The sequence below is a fragment of the Scyliorhinus torazame genome, chromosome 21, assembly GCF_047496885.1.
Source record: "Scyliorhinus torazame isolate Kashiwa2021f chromosome 21, sScyTor2.1, whole genome shotgun sequence".
In the NCBI taxonomy this organism is placed as follows: domain Eukaryota; kingdom Metazoa; phylum Chordata; class Chondrichthyes; order Carcharhiniformes; family Scyliorhinidae; genus Scyliorhinus; species Scyliorhinus torazame.
Window position 1 is genome coordinate 23,642,697 of NC_092727.1, and position 18,172 is coordinate 23,660,868.

At 44.2% G+C, this 18,172-nt stretch overlaps 1 protein-coding gene across 2 annotated transcripts in view; it reads left to right on the plus strand.

The window, feature by feature from the left end:
• The window catches only part of LOC140398221 (zinc finger and BTB domain-containing protein 44-like), a 48,322-nt gene that overhangs the window by 16,915 nt on the left and 13,235 nt on the right, over window positions 1–18,172 (plus strand). The window lies entirely within an intron of this gene.

The following is an 18,172-nucleotide window of genomic DNA, read 5'->3' on the forward strand; positions in this document are numbered from 1 at the left end:
TCCATGTCCGTCATGGAATTTACAAACTATTTCATTCCTGTCCTGGGTGGGGACTACATCAATGCCATCTTTTAAAATGATTCCCTCATGGATTGTTAAAGAACTTTTAAACTTTTCGTAGGGAGCTGGTAAGTTTCCTTTTAAAATGTCCTTCAATGTCTCGTCTTCCTTCTGTGCCTGGGCTAAGTCCTGGATGTTGGTCAGTGAGACCTGAACTACGTGTATTGGGGCACTCTCTGGGGGTTGTCCATGTCGTGAGCCTGCCTTCGCTATGGCGTCAGCTTTCACGTTATCGGGTGGGGAGGAACGATGGTGACTTCGTACTTTAATTATGCCATATTTCCTGCATTTAGCTTTCTGGAGGATGTGATTGAGTAATAGCGCTGAGGGTAGAGGTTTTCCGTCGGCGGAAATAAATCCTCTAGATTCCCACAAGGGTAGGAATTCTGTCAGGCTGTTGCAGACGTACAAACTGTCTGAATATGTCTGCTGGGGTCGGGAACGAATCTGGGTGCTGGACAAGGCAAGCAATGGCTGCTAACACGGCTGCCTGCGAACCTAAGTGTCCAGGCAACTTTAAAGCTATCTCTTTCAAAGCGTGTCCCTGCGCATCCGCTACATAAATACCACATCCTGTGATCCTTTTTCCATCAAGGACTGGAGGATTTGGGCTTTCTTGGGGTTAATTTTGCATCCAATTGTCGTGAGTAGTTCTCATAATTCAGAAATAAGTGAAATGTGTTCTTCCTTGGTGCCAGTCTGTAGGAGCAAGTCGTCCACATACTGAGCAAGGCATTCAGGGCGGGAAAATTTAGATAAGCCGTTCGCCAATTGTGAAAGCTGGAGGGGGAGTTGTGGAAGCTTTGTGGAAGGCACGTCCACGTGTACTGCTGTCCCTGGAAAGTGAACGCAAATTTATACTGGCATGCTTTGTCCAGTGGTATGGACCAAAAGCCATTGCTAATATCCAATACCGTGAATAATTTCGACTGGAGTCCCTGTTTTAACATGGTCTTGGGACTCGTGGCAACGGTGGGGGCTGCTAGTGGGGTCACTTTGTTCAATTCCCTGTAATCGATGGTCCGTCACCATGAACCATCTGGTTTTCTTACTGGCCAAATTGGGACATTGTTCGTCGATGCTACGGGTTGAATCACTCCTTGGTTTAATAAACTTTGGATTATCTTAGCTATCTCTCCCTTGGCTTGCTGGGGGAAGCCGTATTGTTTCTGGGGCTTAGGATTGGGACCTGTAATGTTAACCACTCCTGGGATTTTGCCGCAGTCGTGCTTGTGCTGGGCAAACGATGCCTTCTGTCTTTTCAAGACCGCCCTAACCGTTTTATCTGTGGTAGTGGTTTGTGGATCAAACCAGTACTCTCCTACTGAGCTAATTCTATGGGCATAATCTCCTAATGTGAGCGTGGCGGGGGCTCTATATTTTCCATATACATCCATGAACTGGGTCGAACGAAAGGTTGTGTGCACTCATGAAATCTATGCCTAGGATGTGTTCTGCTGCCTGGGGTAAATCTACTAAAGTAAAGACCGAGTGTTTTGTTTCAATATTGCCAAGCTGTATGTCCACAGGGGCTGTGATGTGTCCTTGCTGGAGGTGACCTGTCAAGCTAATGGTGGTCCGTGGTGGGCCGTATCTCTCTCTGGTACATGGTGGAGGAGTTTAATGTGTTTCGAGACTCCTGTGTCCCAAAGGAACTCTACGGGGTGTCCCCGGACTGTGCCTGCAACTACCGGTCTTCTGGACTTATCCCAAAGGGTATCGCAGGCCCAAGCTGGGGAGCCCGAACGCCGGCAATCGGCGCCGTTCGTGGGCAAATTGTCTGCTCGAACGCTAACACTGTGCATGGGTCTGCCATTGTTTCTGGGGGGCGGGGGCGTTTGGGTGCTGATTCCTTTGCTGCTTCGCAGAGGGCTTGACATTCTCATGCATAATATCCTTTCTGTCCGCAGTTATAACATTCCTGTGCTTTAGGGTGCTATGCTGTACCTCTGCCTTCATTGACCCATGCGGGATCTTGGTGAGCCCTTACTGGATTCATTGTGGTGTCTCCTCTCTCCTGCTCTGTCTTTCTCTGTACAAACTGTTCCCAAGCTCTCGATAAGCGTTTCAGAACCCACACTTCACTGTGTGCCGGGTTTGAGGGGTCGTAACTGGCACATGCCTTCTGTCCTGACTCTGTGGCATGGGATACTGGGGCACAGGTCCATTCTGCTGGTAAACGGGCGCAGGCTAATTCACCAAATACTGCGGTAAAATGGATCCAGAGGCGTTCAGCAAACGCTGTTGGATACTCTCCCTTTTTCTGTCGGCACCGGTTGAGTCCTTCTGCCGGATCTCCTCTATTGTAGCCAATGGCGTCTAAAATGGCTATTTTCATCTCTTGGAGGCTCCCTCTTCCTACATTTTGTGGGTCGGGAAGGGCTGAACTAATTGACGGGTCAAGGCACATAAATTTACCTCTTCCTTCTCGTCTAAACCGTACATGAGGGTCTGTTACTTCATTAGTTCGAAAAAGTGGTGTGGGTCTGATGTGGGGTGGAAAGTCTCAATCTTATCGCGGGCATCTCTTAACTGGGTGATGGTTAATGGGGTTGTATCCACAAAATCGGGTTGGTCTTCTGTGGTGACTCTGCGCTGCCTAGTAATGGGGTTCATTGGGTTGGGTGCTGCCTGTGCAGTCGGTGGTGCGGGTGTTTTTCTTTTCGGGGCCCGGGGGGGCTCTATTCTGATTTTTGGTCTCACTCGCGTACCGTTGGGCCGTTTCACTGAGTTCCTGCCAATCGAGGCCGTCTTCCTTATCTAGCTGAGGGCCAAAAGTATGTCTGAACCCATTTTGAACAGCTAGCAGGGATTGCAATTTTGCAATTTGCTGCCTGCACTTGGCATGATCCACCGAACTCTGCCTCTGTTCCATGGTGGAACTGTAGAGTGCTCGGAGGGCTGCTTTCAAATCATCGCATTGTTTCCTCAATTGTTCTACCTGGTTCTCTGTTTCTTCGCTTACCAGTACTGCACGTTGCTTGTCCTGGTAGCCCTTATACTGAACGGGAAGCTGGTGAGGTGGGCGAGACAAGATTGATGTGCCCTCTGGACATCATCCATCTCCTTGTCCTTCGGCGCTAGCTGCTCTCGGAGCTGCACATTTAATCTCTCGCTTTCACTAATGTCTCCCTCTCTACTTCTCTCCTTCTCCTCAAGCTGTCTACGGAGCGTCCTCACGACCTCCTCTGTTCCTCGCAATTGTGCCAGATAGGATACGATTGCCATCGGCTTATGAACCTTACTCAAACTTTCCTTGTGGATCTCGGTCAGGCTGTCCCACCAAGTCTGTTCTATGCTGCCAGGACCTGTTTCTTTATTTGCGCAGAATTCCGACCATAGGGGCCATCCTTTCCCCTTTAAGGTATCTCCTAAGCTCTTCTTCCCATACGGGACACTGTTCTGATCTGTTGGTCGCTGCGACCTCGGGCTCTTGTGGATGCATCAGGCGTTCCATTGCCTTCATGGCCATACCTACAATTTCTTCTGTCTCGACCAGAAATTTGGAACAAGGGGGAGTAAAGCGGTGGTGCAAACACGGGTACGGCTCGAGCTATTTTCCGGTTTAACTCCCAAAAGTTTCACGCAACAAAATCTATCGAGGTTACCTATATCCCTTTGTTAGTACGCATGCAAATTACACACTTCCGAATTTTGGAGGTTTGATCGATACTGGTTTCACTTGTGGTTTCTTTTACTTTGCCAATTTGAATTTCTAATTCAAACGCTTTTGTAGGTTCACTCGGAGTGACACAGTCACCTCTGGGTTGAGTCCCGTCAGATGTCGCCAATAACTGTTGCCTTTCTTTTCCTGTGTGGCTCTGCTCCAACTACGGCAATCAGTGGGTTTGCCCCTCTTTCATATCTATATTCTAATGCTCAGAGTCGCCAGGTATCAAATGATACCACCACAAGGAACCGGCTATCGATCAAAGAGGTAAACAACAGTCAGTTAGTTCAAGATCAAGGGTATTTTATTTACACACAATTAGTCATGCAACATAAACACTATTAGTTAACTACACCTATCGACTAAGACAACCTGTACTTAACTTCACGTACCTGGCTTAGGTCAGAGAAACAGTGGCCGTTGTTTGCTTCTGGATCTATCGAGTCTGGAGAAGTAACTGCTGCTCAGCTAGGCTCATCCGTCTGGTAGCGGGCGTTTAACTTGGACCTGCTTCTGGTGGTGCTGCACTTGGAAATGGTCGTGGCTGGGGTGCCAGGTCCAAGAGAGGACGAACATATGGCGGACTCTTTTCTTAGACTTGGGGGTTTTCACGCTATTTCGGGCGGTACTTCAGTTTGGACTCCACTAATTGGGTGATCCCTGATCACTCTGTTCGATTCCTAACCAATAAATGGGCGGGGGTCTGGATGGCTGGACGTGTCCCAGTCAGTCACTGACCCCGTTGTTTACGCTTCCCTTGAACAGGGAGTGGCGCCGAAATGTCTGGGACTGTACCGGTTGCTCGAGTGCCAGTCCTTTGTCTTGGTGAAGATGGGCCATCAAATGTTAATTGGCCCATCAAAATGCTAATTGGTCGGAGTTTCAATACCGTCTGGACCCCTTGCTTACAAATATACATTTCGGGCTCTGAGCCTGCCTGAATCTTGCTTTGTCCATTCTACCCGCTAGGCTTTGCGAGTTTATCTGTTCCTGGTTGTAAGTGGCCATCCCAGATGGCTACACCAACTTCTTCCATCGGGCAGGAGATATAAAAGTCAGAACATGCTCTACCAGATTCAAAAACAGCTTCTTCCCCGCTGTTAACCAGGCTCTTAAACGACCCTCTTATGGACTGATTCACACATCTTCTCTACTGAGTAGTACTGTACTCCTGTATGTTTCACCCGATGTCTGTGACTATGTATTTACATTGTGTATTTTAAATTTGCCCTATGTATTTTCTTTTCATGTACGGAATAATCTGTCTGAACTGTGCGCAGAACAATACGTTGCACTGTACCTACGTGCACGTGACAACAAACAAATCCAATCCAATTTAGATTCTTATTATAGCGTAATGTTGAGCAGTTCAAGTGTGGCCCTGCACCGATTAGGAATGTGTGCTGAATTTGAATACGGTTCTCAAAGATATCCATTTTTCTTTTACGGAGCAGTCGGATGGGCTTTTCAATAATTCTGCTAAAATAAACCATCATGGCATCCATTCAGGATTCGGTTAATAAATTTTAGGCAAAGCATTAAGGCAAAAAGTTGCAGCTAAAGATTGAGGTGCAGCGAGAAGCATCTGTCTAGTAGCCAAAATTGTTTTGAAAGGGGTACAGGAGCAGAGAGCCGAGGACGTAATTATTGTCAAAGGTGACAGGACAAGTTGAGATGGCTATTAAAAAGGATTATGCACTCTTGGCATTTTAATTATAGGTATAGAGTACAAAAGCTAAAGTTATGCTAAACCGATTATGAAATGTAGAGTATGCCTCAGCTGGAGTATTGTGACCAATTCTGCAGACCACACAGGAAGGATGACAACAGAGAAGCAATTTACTAGAATGATACCAGGGATGAGGAACTTCAGTTATGTGGATAGACTGAATAAGCTGGGGTTCCTCTTGGAGCAGAGAAGGTTAAAAGAAGATTGAATAGACATGTTCAAAATCATGAGCGTTTATGAGTAAGAAACTGTTTCTAGTGGCAGAATGGTTGGTAGTCAGAGACTCACATTTAAGATAATTGGCAAAAGAACCATGGCAACAAAGGTGATTGGCAAAAGAACCAGAGGCAATGTACAGACTGAAACATTTTAAGTTAATTATGGAAGGATAGTGGAAGTAGAATCAGTAATAACTTTCAAAAGGGAATTGGATAAATACATGAATTAAAAGTTGAGGGCTACAGGGAAAGAGCAGTGGATTGGGACTAATTGGATTGTTTTACAAAGGAGGCTAGCACAAGTACAATGGAAAGAGTGGTCAACTCATATGTTGTATTATTCTAAGTCTTAAATTTGTGAAATGGCATGTTAAAGCACGTGCCATATTTTTTAAAGCATTGTATTATTCCCATCATGCAATGGATTGCAATATGTTTGAACCTTTCAAAGTATTTTTTGTTGCAGATAACTGCCTTTAAAATTCAGAATTTAAAAAACTGTTTATTGGAATGTGCTCATCGCTGGCAAGGCCATTCTTGACCTTGAGAAGGTGGTGGTGAACCGCTGCCTTAAACTGCTGCAGTTCATCTGGTGCAGCTCCACGCACAATACTGTTGGGGAGGGATTTCCAGGATTATGACCCAACAACAGTGAAGGAATGGTGCTATAATTCAAAGATAGGATGGTGTGTGATTTGGAGGGGAATTTACAGAGCATTCCCATGCATATGCTGCCCTTGTCTTTCTTGGTGGCAGAGGTTGCGGGTTTCGAAAGTGCTGTTGAAGAAACTCAAAAAGTTGCTGCAGTGCATCTTGTGCATGGTACACTGTGTCTCTGGTGGAGGGAGTGAATTTTTAAGTTGGTGGATGAGGTGCTGATCAAACAGGGGCTGCTTTGTCCTGGGTGGTGTTGAGCTTCTTGAGTGCTGTTGGAGCCATACTCATTCAGGCTCTTCATCCTATCATTTGTATGTGTTTTTTAGTTTTTATGATTGAATTGATACCCTTTCTCACCACTGCAAACGTTAGTGAGTGCATTCCTGTAATCGTGTAAGTAACATGCTATTCGATTTTTCAGTGGGTTTAAAAAAAACTTAATAAGCAATGTTCTCTTTAAACTATACATCTGTGCAGCAACCTGGATATTCCTGTGCAGGTGTGTACAATTCAACCCTTTTGAGTTACGATGTGTGAGTGGTGGCACCAAGAAATGTAAGGGGGTTGCGGCACTTCAATCAGCCATGCACTCCATAAAAAATTTAGAGGGTACAGTGTTTTTAAATCTTTAGGTTTATATGGGTGTTTTAAAACTGTAGATCTAGTAATGGACAAGGTAAGTAACTCCGTCTTTCCCAAGTTCACTTCAGTTTAAAAATTACAGGAGCTTCCTGATGTGATCTTCTTCCATTTTTCTGCTCTGTTCATACTTCATTATTATTGTGCCCAACATCTGGAGAGTAGAATCAAGAACCATTTTGTTTGGAAAATCTTAGTTACAGGTTTTATTTTGGATTTTTGCAGTGATTTCTGTGGATGGTACCACATTAACTAGCCTTTTAAAGATTGAGTGAATTTTTGGAATGCTTAAGTGTAGGTTATCTTTTTTCTTGTTTTTGTTTTCATTAACTTGAAATATAATTTTGGAATAATGTGGCTTTACAATAATACTGAAGATAAGGACATGAAAATCTTTATTGCATCTCTAGCCAAAATCTTCAATAAAGTTGACTGAGGAGAACTCCAACATCGATTTAATGATGTAAACACCAGTGGTTATTTTTTGCCAACTGCAGATGTGAAGAACAAGTGAAAATTGATCTGTTTAACTAAGGTTCCAAAATGATGTCGATAATCATAAATTTTATGATGCAGTCTGTTTTTTAGCTGTTTTTTAAATATGTCTGAAAACACTTGGATGATTCTGTCACATAAGCAACTAGCATCATTTGAATCCAGCAGGAACATAAATATGTATGCCATTCCATGCAAAGCAATATTTTGTTTGTACAATGTGCCATTTATCTATTCACTGTGGCATAATAATAAGAAAAATCCATTTTTTTAAATGCAAAGTAGCATTGTGCATGGTTAGTGGCAAAATCGTTGTTGACACTTGTCGAATGATTCTCCCTCCATCTTTCAAAGAAAGTTAAGGATCTCTGAGAGATGTGATTCAGCTTTATGTCATGTAAAAGTTCTCCAAAGGCTATTTGCTCGGTCATATGCCCCATCTCACTTTGAATTTGTGTATTCATCCATTTTTTTATATTGAGTGAAGATTAGCATGCCCTTTCATCCTAGATGTTGATTTCTATTCGAGTGAAGAAAGATGGCATTGGTTGGTGCGATTACATTATTCTTCCAGTGGTCTTTTCTGGTCTCCAATAGGTGCTGTTTGTGTGTCTTGTGTGCAAATTGATTGCCTTATTTTTCTTCAGCAGTGACTATGCTATAAAATAACTTGTTTTGGGATATCTCGAAGTTGTGGTTAGCCTTATATAAATGGAAGTTTGTATATTTATTAAATTTGTGGCTAGTTAATTAAATCTGAATTTTAAAATTAAAGCTAAAGTTGCTGTTTCCCTTTTCCTTGTAGAATTCTGTTAAGTTGCAAGAGCAATGCTGTTCAACTTTAAATGTTCTGGTAATTTTTAAACTATAGCTAACCAAATTCTGAAACCTTTGACGGGAAATGGTGATTTTTTTTTTTCCACACCCCAACGTTTCAGAAATGTGACATGTAGCCAATGTCATAATCTCTCAGGGCTGAGGATCAAATAGGAGCTTTGTTTTACAAAAGCTGATCAGGAGGATATTGCATAAGGTGACGTATGTCCTGGGCAATGCAGATGTTAGTTAGCAGTAGTTATTAATAAGAAATATGACCATCATCTATCATTGTGTCTTTGATAGTTCTGTATCCCTGGGGCCCTCGGGTTAGGATATATCGAACATGGATTTGAGCCATATTTTTAGTTTCTAGTTTCATCAGTTTAACTGCATACTGCAAGACAAAGTTCCATGGCTCTAGACACCCATGTCATAATCAAACATATCTGAGCTAAAGAAATCTGAGGAGTTCCGAAACAATTCTACTTTGATTTCACAAGAAGGTTTAAAGCAAAAATGAAATTAAACTTTCAGACTACTTTTTGTCAGTTGTTTTGGTTTTCTTTCTGTCTAAGTTTATATTTTACAACCACTTTATAGTTCAGCCTGATAGCTGTCAACGTTTTTAATCAGGTGACTACCATGGGCATCCTATACAAATCTCCATTGTGTAACAAATAAAGGTTAATCCTGCTGTATGCTATATTCACGCTGCCAAAAGGTATATTATGCTTCACTTCACTTCAGATACAGGCACACCCATGGCTCCTGCTTTTTTTAATTTGTTCATGCGATGCGGATGTTGCTGGCAAGGTTAGCATTTAATATCAATCCCAAATTGACCTTGAACTGATGGCATGCCAGGTCATTTCAGAGGGCAGTTAAGAGTCAACCACATTGCTGGGATGTGGAGTCATGTGTAGGCCTGACCAGCTGATTTCCTTCCTAAAGGGCATTAATGAACCATCAGACTTCTAATTCCAGAATTTTTTTATTGAATTCAAATTAAATCATCTACTCAGGTCTCCAGAACATTCCCCATGGTCTCTGGATTTCGAGTCCAGTGAAAATACCATTATGGCATCATCTCCTCTTGTATTACTTTGGAAAAATGAATGAATGTTGGGTGCAACTGAACTGTAACAATTTATTTTTAGTCCGTTAAGCTCTATGCATGTACTCTTGTCAGCCCAAATACAGAGAAAAGTTCTTCGCCGCATTTGATGCTTTCAAGATGCCAAAAAATTATTCCACCTGAGGATTTGGACTGGCATGATCTGTGGAGCGGTGTCTCAGATCTTTGGATTCATGCCATTTAATAGCAAAATGTTACTTACCCACCTTCTGTCCTTTATCAGAATTTTAAAGAATTATCCCCCTCCCCCCTAGCTAATAATAGCTCAGCAAAATGTAGTCAAATCGTAAAAGACATAATTGGGCTTATCTTATTTAAATTGGGCATTTTCTACTTTAATAAATCTTACTCACTGATGCCCTATCGTTGTTAAGCACCCTGTGCCTTCCTGTTCTGCACTGCGTGACTTTATCCAAGTCTCTATTGCCTTGACTTTTTCTCTTTCAATTTCTAACTTTTTCTTCACTTGACCCCTTCCCTACCTTCTTCAATTTAAAATACTATCCACTGCAAAAAGTTATGCCATTCACTATGACGCTGATCCCAGCCTGATTTAAGTGGCGCCCAGCCAAACGGAAATGCTTCCTAATTCTCCAGTGCTGGTGCCAGTGTTTCGTGAATCCAAACCCCTTTTTCTCACACCACACTCTGAGCAACATGCTTAATTCTCTAATCTGCTGAACCCCATGCTAATTTGGATATGGCTCGGGCAGTAATCCAGAAATTATTAGCATTGAGGTCCGCTATTAATTTAGAACTCCGTTCCTGAAACTTCATCTGCCAAACATCATTCTTAGTTCTCCCTATGTAATATGTTCCTATGTGGACCACAATAACTGGATCCTCTCCCTTCCATTCTTAAACTCTTCCCCTGTGAGGAGATGTCCCAAACTTTGACGAGCAATGCAACCTTTGTAACAACCTGTCTCAGCTGCAGACTGCAGAGAGCTGTATCTATTCCCCTAATAATATTATGCTCTATCATTGCTACATTTATTTTTAGCATTGTTATTTGAATACCTCCTGTACCATGGTGCCATTTTTAGCTTGCCCATCCATTATACATCGTTTCTCTCATCCCCACGGGCAGCAAGTATCTTGGGCTTGTTGAACGAAGACTGTAGAAGCTTCTCTATCAGCGAGTCCTGGATCCACGCACTTGCCTGATCTACGGTAATACTCTCTTGTCCCTCATCACCTCTAGCTATTACTTTACTCAAGGGGTGTGATTGCTTCTTGGAGCAAAGTCTCCAGGTAACACTATCCCTCCCTGATGCCCTGGAGTGTCTTCAGCTCAAATTTCAACTCAACAAATCTGAGCTAAAGTGCCTCAAGCTGTAGATCCTTCTTGCCAATGTGGTTGCCCAGGACCACAATGCTGTCCAGAACCAGTCATGCTGCAGCTATGAGGCACCACCTACCCTACCCTAGCTATCTAAACTGTTTACTTATTTAATTAATTAAAATAAATGTTCAGTTGATTATTTTAGTTCTGTAGATGAATTGAGCTTTCCAAGTTTCTAAGTTGTTCTAAGTTGCTAACTTAATAAAGTTACAGGTCTTTAGCTATGCGTTTGATACATCTCCCTTACTTAAGGAACAAAAATAAATCTGTAATATACACCATCCAGTCATCCATCTGCTGCCCTGTGACAGCCCTCTTTGACTTTAATTGGCTGAGTCACTTTTGAGTCCTCACCCATGATGCTGTGTGCTCTATTGTACTACCCTGTTTTTATCTTTTCAGTTCTCCCCCTCAATGCACCCCAAAGCCATCTATAATTGCAGTAAAACTTATTTTATGCATGAGCCCTTTGCAATAAGGTCTAACATACCATTTGCCTTTCTAATTGTTTGCCGTACCTGCACATTAACTAAATGATTTATGTACCCACAGCCACCTGAATACCAAAACTTACTCGTGTCTCTTTATAGAAAAATAATCTGCCTTTCCATTCTATTGCCAAGCTGGCTAATTTCACACTTTAATTGTACTCCTGGTGCTACCTTCTTGCTAATCACTTATCTGATCAGTGTCCTTTTTCACCCTCTTTGTGTTCTCCTTACAGCTTACTTTGTCACCTATCTATGCGTCATCAACAGATTTCACTCGGTCCCCTCATCTAAGTCATTGATATAGATTGTAAATAGCTGATGCCCAAACATAGATCCTTGCGGAGCTTCACTAGTTACATCCTGCCATCCCAAAAATAATGTGTTTGTTTCTCCTTTCCCTTAACCCAGTGTTCTTCAAACTCGGGGGCGTGACCCGCAGGTGGGTCGCGGGCGGGTGTCGGGAGGGTTGCAGAGCCGTCCTTCGTGGCGCACCCGATCGCGCACATCCTCGCGCAGCAGCTGGCTTTTAATAACGCCGGCTGCAAGCGGCCTTTAAAATGGGCGCGAACATGTAAAAAAGAATTCAGCCGCATTGCGCATGCGCGCCCATGATCGGGCGCGCATTCGCAGTGCGGCCGCTATTTTTTTAAACGGTCGCAGCTTTTTGTTTTACAAGTTCAGGGTTTTTTAAAATTCATTTTATTCATTTAATTTTTTTTTTTCATTTATTTTCATATTTTTTTTTACAAGCTCGGGGGGGGGGTTTTGTTTGATAAAATTTTACAGGAAAAAAATGCAGAACTTTGGACAGATGGAGACTCCATACTTTCCGACACCGGAAGGCTTCACCTTCATCCAGCAGGTTCCATTGGAGGAGCGTATACGAGGGCCAAAGGGGCCCAAAACCATTTCCTCCATTTTTATCAGCAGCAAACCAGGTAAGAGAAAATGGTGGGCCGCTCAGGTCGGCTGGCGTGGGTCGCGAAGGTCGGCCGGGTTGGGTCCCAAAGGTTGGCCGGTTGGTAAAAATGGGTCCCCGGAAAAAAAGTTTGAAGAACACTGCCTGAACCGACCCTCTGTCCATACTAATATATTGGTCCCAATCCTGTGGCCTCTAATCTTTTATAACATGCTCCAGTATGACACCTTATCAAATAGCTTCTGAAATCTGTTTCTCTTAATTGTTGAAATCTCATTTGTTTAGGAGGTACTTTTGGACTGACGCCTGTTCAGTGAGTTTCCAGATTCCCTATTGCCATTGTTATCCACTGTTATCCACTCATGCTTGCAACGAGTTATGGTGCAAAGAAAGTTTAACTTGAAGGTTGCATGTAAGAAGTCTTAAGAAAATGAGCATCATTGTTAAATGTAGAGATTTTGCTCATTGCTCCCATGTTCAAGTCACCATTGCATGTTCAAATCAATACCCATTATAGTATCCTGCAAAATCTCTTTCTTGACTGAAAAATTTCCATACATGGCTACTCTAACTGTCTTTTAACCAATTTCTTCTCCAGCACCGTGTATTCACTGACACCACATTAACTTAATTGCTGATGTAGAATTTTTTTTGACAGCTTTCTAACTACCAAAAATAGAATTTCAACCACGTTCAAACTAAAATGGTATTTCTTCCATTTCGTAAGAGAACTTTTGGCAGTACTGATATATAATGAATAGATGACTATATTAAAGATAGTCTGAAATCAATTCCAGTACAATGGTTTACTATTCTATACAGTTAAAGTAGTGTGGCAATGTTGAGCTTTGTTTTATCTGTTGATGTGGCAGGTGTTTGCATTGTGGTGCCTGATGATTGCCAACCTGAATGGATTTCCTTCCTACACCAGTACTCGCTGTGCTTGCAATAAAGTATACATTCAGAAATATATATGTAATCAGATATATTGGTATGGTATTTATTCTTAGCTGTGAAGAAACAGTACTTAAAGTTCATATCGCTGACTGTTGACCATGGTTGTTTCACTAGCTTGTTAGCAATCCAGTGTGTCCTTTCCATAGTGGTCCCTCTGCTGAGGATCTGTGAGCAAGGTAAGCATAAGACTAGGTTGTTCAAGTCTCAGTTAGAAGTACTCTCAAGCACAGAGACACAGATCCCAAACTTGGAATTAAATGATGTATAGAAAAGTGTATGTGACACATTTCAAAGTAGAACCTTTGGCTTTGAATTAAGATAATGATGGTGGTTAGCCATATAGATTGCAGACTAATCTGCAGAAAGCTTAATGGTCTGGCAGTTACAGTAAAGTGTACAGTGAGGTAAAGGTTTCTAATTAAGTGCTTACTTACTGCATATTCTCTGTTCATAGCCTTGATGATTTTATGATATTATTTTGAAACATGATCATCGGGATTTTGTACTAGCAATAGCAGTGAGTCTATCAACACTCAATATTATCAAATAAATTGGACAACAGCCTCCTGCAACTACACATGCATAGTTAAATGCAGAAATCAAAGTTGTTATCTGATTTGCCTTGCTCCTTCAGAAGCTTCACTGCACCGGTATCTTGCTGAGGGACTCAACATTTAAACACTTTTGGCTTGAGATTGCTGAAGTTTGGTAATAAATACCCACTAAACTTGCCAAAAAGTTGGACTTGTTTATTCCAGTGTGAGCAAACTTCAGTAAAGTAAAAATAAAATACTCTCTGGCATTCAGAATTAAATTCTTCAAGCGTGGAGCCTTCTTCCTTCAGATTTTATTTGTTGTTGGAGAATTAAAGTGTAACTTTTAAACCTTGCTTTTTCGCTCTTATTCTGGGTTCTATGTATGATTTGGCATTGAATAAATATCCAAATTTACACTTGCTGGTTCAAACTTTATGCGTCTTAGTAGCGGCTCCTCAATGTGGTCATGGAGCGAGATTGTTGCTTCACACAGATTTCTAATCGGTACAAAACTCCACAGATAGGCCTGTATAGAACAGGCTTGCCCAAACCTCGGCCTGCAGGTCAGATACAGCGCGCCATGCCTCTCTAACCTAGTCTGTGGAGCCACTGTTCAAAATGCCGGTAAGGCGAGTAACTGAATTTGAAGATTCTGCAAGGAGCTACTCCTCCAATCACAGGCTGTTCTCCTGCTGTTCGGAGCTGTTGGACGCCTATCAGCAGCAAACGTGGGAGAGAAACGGTATGATCGGAGGAGCAGTGAATATTCGTGGTGGTCTGTGTGCTGAAAAGACAGAAGACTTTAGGGAGGTGGGTGTGGAGAGAGCGAGAGACGCTACATGGCAGGGATGGGAGAGAGAGACTAGCTACTGGGCTGGGTGTGGCTGGGAGAGACTGGCTGCCGGGTGAGGAAGAAGAGTCTAGCTCCAGGATCGACGGGGGAGAGGGGCTGGTGGGAACTGCGGTGAAGAGGCACTGTCAGTGCATGTGTGTGAGATTGTGTGTGTCTGAGACAGTGTGAGTGTGTCTGACCCCATACACCATACTCATCCTGACCCCATACACCAACATATACAACCACTTACACTCACACAGTGGGTGAGGGTAAGTATGCACCCGGAAATTGGGAACGAACCTGACACACAAATTTATCCACTCAAACCCTGATTTACTCTTTTTAAATGAGCAATTTATTTCTTTGACATGGCTTTATTTTCACTCAGCAAGTTGTTTCCTCGTACCGTAACCTTTTTTGAAATTCACATATATTCTTGCACCAAACTTTATCTTTCTGAAATTTGTTCGTCAGCCCCTTGAGTGAGAGAAAAGGGCAAATGTGCCCCCTCATGTGGAATGTTTGGAAAAACCTGGTATAAAAGAGTAATGGCTGGTGCCATTGATCGCAAAACCCGAGCCATCATCTGGATTCAGTTTATTCGAATAAATATTTGAATGACATTTCTGAGCCTCTTGTTTAGAATCAGTCTTTTCAACTTCTTCTTTACTCGGCTGTCTCAGCTAGACACCTTTTTTTTTAATGCACTGCCTCCAAAACCTGAGTATCGTTTTTTGAACTATGGCAACTAGAATTTCATACCATGGGCGAGATTCTCCATTCCAGAGTCCTAAGTTCTTGCACCAGCGGAGAATTGGAATATTTTTGTGCAGCCACGAGGAGCGTCGTGGAGGTGCAATTCTATGTGTGCAAATGGGCCAGCATGCTGCCAACGTGCATCCCGCCAAGTCCCAACTCTCCAGGCTTGTGATTTGCTGCGGTCGGAATTCCCATTTGAGATTCTGATAACCTGGAGCTCCACTCACCCCAGACTCTCATTCCAGCCAAGAAGATGGCTGCTAAAAGACCTGTACCACACTTCCTTAATGAGGACATCCACAGGATATTGGACGGCATTGAGAAGAGGGGCATCCTCTTTTCCAGGGTGGAGTGGAGACACCAGCCAGCTGTAATGAATCAAGCCTGGGATGAGGCAGGTGCAGTGAGTCCTGGCAGCTTCACCAAAAGGACCGGCATGCAATGCAGGAAGAAGATCTACGTCCTCCTTCGTGCAGCTCGGGTGAGTAACCATCTGTGTGATCCTGGCATAGCTATCTTCCTTGACTCCTGACATCTGCCCCCAAACCCTTGTATGCCAGTAGCTCCACCTACCAGCATGTCCCTCAGAATCCCTCTCCAGGAACCCCCAACAACTGACCTGCTCTCTTTGGCCAGACGCCTTGCCCATATATGCCACCAGCTGGAAACATTCTCTTCCCCCCCCCCAAACTAAAACTGCTGTGCAAGCATCTCACTGTGTCCTTTGTATCCCCAAGGATAAAACTGGCCATGATTGAAGGGTCTGTCAGAAGACGGGGGCAGCATCCTCGTCATATGGGTTCGCACCCCTTTGAGGGAAGAGCCATGGAACTCGGGGAAGGCCGAAGCACGGACTATGGATGACATGGCGTTCAGCATGCACCAAAGAAGTGAGAGTGAAATGCAACTTTATGCAGATGTCCAAGTGAATCTTTCATCTCGCAAAGCCATGTACCTCCCAACAGCTGACCCCATGTCCTTTGTCTTCCAGGATCATCATCAGATGAGGCCAGGCTGTGCAGAGTTTCAGCCTTCCCTCCAGACCTTCAGCCTTCCTCCAGACCTTCAGAACACCCCAGAGTAGACCTCCGGGGAAGACACTGACTTCTCGGCACTGCTTTCACCAGCTCTGAAACTATCACCCCAGTGTGGAATGTTAGTGGTCAGGCTCCTGGTTCATCCTCTGGTGAGCACCACATCAGGTAGAGGCAGGGACTCACAAGGGAGTGGCCGGTCGGAGGACTGCCTGACACCGTGAACATCGAATAGCCACCCCCAAAATAGATGCTGCGCCTCTAGAAAGGATGATCCCATTATTGGTGCAGGTGCAGATTCAGTGCCAGAATTTAGAGGAGGGAGTGTCAGGTACATTCCAGTGCCTGCAAGTACAACTGGAGGAATCCAGTTGCCTTCAGGTGCAGGGAATGTTGCCAATAATGCATGGCACCCAGGCCAACATTGAAAGGATAGTGGGCTGGTGTCTGGGTTGGAAGTCCTCGGGCAAGAAGTCAGAGCCAAGTGTCAGGATGTCCAAGACTTGGATCACACTGTTGCCCATGGCTGAGGCACAGGGCAGGAGGACTCAGCCACAGGCTGACCTGTCCAGGCACAGATGAAAATTGCCGTGACTCCAGAGCTTGGCCCACTCACAATGTTTCATGGCTGTGAGCATCGAGAACATGAGCCAGGCGCTGTCTGACAGTAGCCAATCACATGGGACATGGCCGAGGCAGTGGGGGACATGGCTCACCTGTTGAGGGACATGTCCCAGTCACAGAGCATCATGGCAGAGGGAATCAATGGCATGGCTCAGATGAGGCCGGGCCTCCAAGACTGGCAGCGCCATACGATGTTGAGGCCTCTGGAGTTCACTACAGCTGTCCCTCCATCCCATGGAGTAACCCAGGGGCCAGTGAGCACCCCAAGGGAGGAGGAAATGATGGGGCCCATCCTGGGGCTTCCCACAAGGGAGGCTCTGGAACACTGCAGCCCTTCTGAATCCCATCCAACTGACACTGGTGCATCTGATGGGCAATGAGCAGAACATGGTGACACCATCACCTGTGATACCCGAAGGAATGCCGGGCCCTTCCAGGCCGAGGCCCTCCAAAGGACAGCCGCCAAGGGTTTCAGAGGGCGAGAGAAGCAACGGGAAACCTACATTCCTGATAACAAATCTGGGGGAACACCTAGAAGGAGTGGGAGGCCACGGGAGACCAGAAAGATAGATGGCCTTTAAGTTGGCACAGGTGTGGTTAAACATAGTGAGTTGGTGGTAGTGGGAGGGGGTGGGGGAGGCGGGGAGGCACCAACTCTGTAAAGACGCACAATTAAACACTTCCACCATCAGTCCGATCTGCTTCCCACTGTTGTCCCTGATTTGATTTGATTTGATTTATTGTCACCTGTACCGAGGAACAGTGAAAAGTATTTTTCTGCGGCCAAGGGAACATACACAGTACGTACATAGTAGATACAAAAAGAATAATCGACAGAGTGCATTGACAAATGGCACATCGACAAACTGATTGGTTACAGTCCGGAGCAAGGGGCCAAACTTAGCAAATACAGCAAAACCCTAGGGCTGGGTCTTGGGCTGTGATGTTTGAGGGGGTTGAAGAGGGGGTTCAGGGCATTTTGGACCTATGAGTAGTCCCACAGGCATCGACACTCAGCGAGAAGTGACAGGCTACGAAAGCTGCAGTGTGGAACTGCCTATTGTGACAGCATCCCCAGTCTGAGCCCAAAGCTAGCTCCATCTTGCCCTGCCCGCCCCCAAAGTGTCGCGACCCAGGAGAAGGAGTCCCCATAATAAAACTAGGGATCATCTGGGAGGGCAGTGGTATGTTAGCTCAAAGACATGAGTCAGACTTTGTCAGTCAATGATGAGCACCAGAGGTGATCTCAC